Genomic DNA, 5,759 nt, shown 5'->3' on the forward strand with positions numbered 1-5,759 from the left:
CATAACGTTATACATACATAACAGGCATGAGATCTCATTTCTAACATGTTCATGGTCACCACCCTAGGCTAAGCTGGATCTCAGCTGGATCCACTTTGCCCCTCTTTCAATCCACAGAATGAGCTTTGAAAAGCTTAAATCAGATCTTATTAGTAATTTCTTTAAGACCCATCAATGATTTCCTGATGCACTTAATGGAATGTTCGAGTTCTTCTCCATGTGAGAAGGTTAGTATTTCCTACGTGATGGAGCTGCTTTCAACTTCCCCAACCTCATCCAACCTCTCTCGCTTTCTCTCCTAACCAACTCCTCCTCCACCTCCTCCTCCTCCACCTCTTCTTCTTCCCCTTTGGGACACTTCTCAGTACCTTGAATTTGCTAAACTCTTCCTTGCCTTAAGCCCTCCTCTGACATTTCCTTTGTCTGACAAGGACTCACTCTTCCCCACACACATCCTGATTTTCACCTGGCTAGCTCTCCGGTGATGAGCACGAGTCTTATTTCCTGCTCTCAACCTGAAGGTGGAATCCCCCCAGTATCTATGGGGTTCTGGGCACCAGAGCTAACTCAGTTTGCTCAGTCATTGAGTGGGTTATTTTTGTTGAAGTGTAGTGGGTACATCAACTACACTTCAACCAAAATAACTAACTACATAAATAAATAAGTAATAAAGACTGGAGGATAAAAAATGTACCAGCCAACAGCAGTCAAACCAGTCAGCAGGAGTCAAATCACCATTTTGATGAGTGTATTAGTCAGGGTTCTTCAGAGAAACAGAACCAATAGGAGATAGATAGATGATGATAGATAGATAGATAGATGATAGATAGATAGATAGATAGATAGATAGATGATAGATAGATAGATAGATAGATGATAGATAATAGATAGATATTATGAGGGATTGGCTAACATGACGATGGAGGCTGAGAAGCCCCACGATCTGCTGTTTCTCAGCTGGAGGGCTAGGAAAGTGGGTGCTATAACTCAAGCCCAAATCTGAAAGCCTGAGAACCAGGGGAGCCAGCAGTACAAGTCCCAGTCCAAGGCTGAAGACCCGAGAACCAGGAGTGCCAATGTCCAAGAGCAGAAGATGGAGCCCCAGCTCAAGCAGAGAGTAAATTCGCTCTTCCTCTGCCTTTCTGTTCTCTTCAGGACCTCAGTAGATCAGGTGGTGAGGAGATCTGCTTTACTTCAGACCACCAATGCAAGTGCTCATCTCCTCCAGAGACACGATCACGGACACACCCCAGAAACGATGTTTTACCAGCTCTCTGCACATCCTTTAGCCCAGTCACATTGAGCCATAAAATTAAGCACCTCAATGAGAAACGGAAGTTCTGAGCCCTTTTAGATTTTCATCTGGGAAGAAATTACGGGCCAATGGTAAAATCTAATCACAACTCTCTTATCTCATTGAGAACAGTGAAAGAATTTTTTCCCATGTAATCTTTAATAGATTAATATAAAGGTAAGCAATCATGATATCTTAGCAATGAGGAGCAATGAGGGAATTTGTAGATAGTATTGTCCTTTTTTCCATATTTCTCAATCTCTTTTCTGAGAAAGACCACAAAGATCTTTACAGCAAATAAAAATCAGGTTGATTTCCCATAAAAAGAGAAACAACAATATGCTTTGGCTCCTTAAAGGGGATTTCCCTGAGGTTCCCTGTAACACTTTCTCAGAGAGGTGACCCTCTATATAGGGGACCTCCCACATCAAGTGATCCTCTACCTTAGTAGCATCTTAGAGATGTTCCACCTAGGGACACCCTGCATGCTGGAAACCATGCACTTTAGAAAACAAGCATCTTAGGACCTATGAGCTCAGGTCCTCTGTCTGTACAGACTGTAGCACCTTAGGGGCCCTACCTCATGCAAAATATGTTTTTCTTCTCAACTTTATAGAAACGTTTTACAAAAAGTTTGGTAAGTGTTGTTAATTTAGGAGAGGAAAATTAGAGTCCCTGTCCTGGGACAACAAGAAAGATGGGAACCTGAAGCGGGTTTTTTGGAAGACTGGACTCTGCAGACACCTGTGCCCTTCTGCCCTGTCTGTGATCCAGGCCTGCTATTCTAGAATAGTCTGGAAGTTCTAAGTCAGCTAAGAAGGAAGGAAGTCCTCCTGCATTGGCCCCTCCTCCTGGCCTCTCTCTCGGTGACTGAGCCTGGGTGAATCACCTGGGTGGGTGACAGCTCCCAGGAGTCTGTTCGCAATCAGGCTTGCAGGTGGCAGGGCTGGAAGGTCAGGAAAGAGAAGTTCAGCCCCTTTGACCTCTAGGTCCTGAAGGGAAGACTGTCGAAATGACTGATGGTCCCTGAGCACAGATGCCAGCTGGGCTATTGGCACAGCTTTGTTAATAAAGTTCCAATCTTTAGACATATGCTATGTGTGCTGCATTTGTCCTCTCGCCTTGGGCCCTGCAAGTGCTGGGGGAGGCCCACTCTGCGTGCTGACCTCCTTCTCTTCAGATGAAATAGGTGTCTTCATGTGGCTGAAGGAATGGCTGCTGGCACTTCTAGGTTCACACCTTCTCAGGCTGTCTAGTGAGGCAGGTGCCCAGGGCACATGAGTAAGGAGGCACTAACTTTCAAGCATCAACTCTGCACTTGCATGACCTTGAGAGTGAGTGCTTCCTTCTGTCCTAGTTCCCCACCTTACATATTATCAACTGCACACCCAGGAAAAGGGAAAAGGGCCCCATCTCACCTGTAAACCATTCCAAACACTTCTATTCCTAGAAGGGCTTCCGTTGACTTTGCTTGGGTCACATGCCCACTGCTGGTTCCTTCACTATGGCAGTAAGAATGAGGCAATATTATAGGACTAATCTGCATCACATGCCCGCCACCATGGCCAGGAGTGAGAAGGAAGGGAATACAGGTGACATTTCCAGAATAAAGGGGAAGGAAGGCATGCAGGACCAAGGCGGAAAATAGCCTCCACAGTGGTTAACATCAGGCTGGACATCTGATGAGCTTTTATTGAGAATCTACTATCCGTAAGCTGACATCGTGGGTCCATATATGAGAGGCTGCATGCAGCATGGACTATTATGAAGGTTATAGGAGAGATGAGTGTAAAAAGACTAAACAAGTTCCAGATATAAAGCACATGTCCATAAGTGCCAATTTTGATTTTGGGACATAATTTGGGGTGGTCAACAATATGATCGTTTTTGACCTCTGGGTGGAATTTGATGGGGAAAAAAAAGCAAAACAAAATGAAACAAAAAAAACCTACCAGTGCAGGAAGATGCCTCTTATTCCTGAGCAAGGCTCAGCAGACCAGCATTTCAGAGCATACTGCCAGTTTACAAGGGCAATCACGAGCTCAGCCTTCTGCTAATGAATGGGAGGCAGAGATTAGTTCTCTGGCTTTGCTTTTGAGCCAAAACATAACTCCATGGCACATTAATTTGACACAGAGCACAGCTTTTCATTAATAATCACCGTAAGGTCCACACTGTAGAACGGCAGCAGTATATTAACCGGAATTGCCATGCCTCGGGTATGTCAGGGACCACATAATTGAGCGTGGCACCGGCATTTCTGATGAAGAGGTGGAATCCACGTGAGGGCTACTTGCTTGCAAATTAGCTGCATGTCCAAAAAAGTGTGAGTCAAAGGTTATTAAATCTAGAATGGCAGTGGCCAAATGCATTGTTGTATAGCAACTACAAAGTACAAATACACTTTTTCCCCCCATACACTTAATACAAACAGCATATCTGTTACTTTAGCAGAGGCCTGTAGAATTCCTCTTCTAAAACCATAAGGAGGCTTCTTTGTTTTCAAAACAGGGTATCTTCCTGGCAGACATTCAACAACTTGAAAAAAGCTTATTTTAACAAGCTCCATTTCATTCTCCTGGACACAGAGAAGGTTGATTTTCAAAAGCCTTTCAGACTAAATTACAGCCATGTCCAGGCTATCACTATATGGAGAGTTTTTGCCTGCTTTCCTATTTGCCTACCTGTGCCCAAATTAGACAGAGTAAGGCTTAAATATTCTGGCATTACCTGGATTTTAAAAACTGAAAATTCATCTTTGGGCATTTGTGCTAAATTTGCTTATCCTTACAAACTCCACCTGATGGGTATGAGCAAGAAAGAACAAAGTGAAGAGAGAAGACTGGGACTGAAAGTCAAATGCCCCAGGAGCCAGGGGTAAGGTGATGGCTGATGACCAACATGTGGTCTCCAGGTTGAGAACACAACAGAAAAAACTGCAGGGACTGCAGAAACCGTACAGCCCACAACCTGTGCAGAAGCGGCAGCCGCCGTGACCTATGCTTACTCTGCAGACATCATCGTTTCACATTGTGAAGAGAAGTTAGAAATGAAGACTTTCATTGAAAACTACTGAGTCAAATGTTGGCAACTAACTCAAGTTTTTCAAAATGTATGGGCTTAAAAGAATACTCTGAGCTCTAAAAGTCAAGATGGCAATAATTTTCAATGTTTGACATTTAGCATTGGAAGATGGGAGAGCTGGGTGTTGTGACAGGCATAATCGAGGCTCCCCCAAAATGTCTACATCCTCATCCCTGAAACCTATGAGTATGTTGTCACCTTACATGGCAAAAGGGACTCTGCAGATGTGACTAAATTAAAGATCTTGAGATGAGAGGATTAACATATATTATCTAAGTGGGTCCAATGCGATCACAAGGGTTCTTGTAAGAAGGAGACAGGAGGGTCAAAGTCAGACAGAGAAACAGAGACAGAGACAGAGAGATATGGAGAGACAGAGAGACACACACAGAGACAGAGAGGGGGAGAAAAAATGGAAGTTGCTATCCTGCTGTCTTTAAAGTTGGAGGAAGAGACCATGAACTGAAGAATGTAGGTGGCCTCTAGAAGCTAAAAAGACAAGGAAACGGATTCTCTCCTCTGCTTCCAGAAGAAATGCAGCTCTGCCAACGCCTTGATTTTAGCCCAGTAAAATAATAAATTTGTGCTGCCTCAAGCCACTAAGTTTGCAGTAGTTTGTTATAGCAGCAATGGGAAATTAATACAGGTATGAACTCTGCACCTGACACTTATTAGTTGTTCCTTGGTGAAAATATGACTTCAGCCTCTCCAGTTGAGGTTTCCTGATGGGCTTACTAATAGCTTGTCCATTTGATCCTACCATGAGGATTAGAAGAGAAATGAATAAAGCATGCTTAGTGGAGAGCTCAGTACTAGTTATCGCCATTAGTAGGGCAATGTGCCCGTTATCTTGTCATTCTAACACCAAATGTGTGTTGTGGTTTTTTTCCAACACCAATCAATTCTCTAACACTAACTGGATGTCCAACAATTCTATTCAATTCTGACATGAACTATCCAGACTTAGTGCCGAAGCCGTAGATTAAGGGCTCAGTCTCACAAGACTGCCTTCAGTTCAGACACCGGCTGCAAATGGGGTGCCCAGGAGTTTCTGCCCGGCCAACTGCCAAATTATGGGTTTTCTTGACCCAACCCCACAGGTTCAATAACGACTCATGGAACTTGGGTAAACACTTTGATTATATTTACTTGCTTATTATAAAGACTATGTCTCAGAAACAGCCAAGTGGAAAAGATGCATGGGGCAAGGTATGAGGGAAGGGGCAGGGCGTGAAGGCTTCGTGTCCTCTCTGGACGTGCCACCCTCCAACACCTCCATTTGTTCACTAACTCGGAAGCTCTTTAAATCCAATTGTTTAGGGGAGTTTACGGAGATTCCGTTCTGTAGGCATGATTGATCAAATCATTGGCCATTGATGAG

The sequence above is a fragment of the Hippopotamus amphibius genome, chromosome 12, assembly GCF_030028045.1.
Source record: "Hippopotamus amphibius kiboko isolate mHipAmp2 chromosome 12, mHipAmp2.hap2, whole genome shotgun sequence".
NCBI classification, from domain to species: Eukaryota; Metazoa; Chordata; class Mammalia; order Artiodactyla; family Hippopotamidae; genus Hippopotamus; species Hippopotamus amphibius.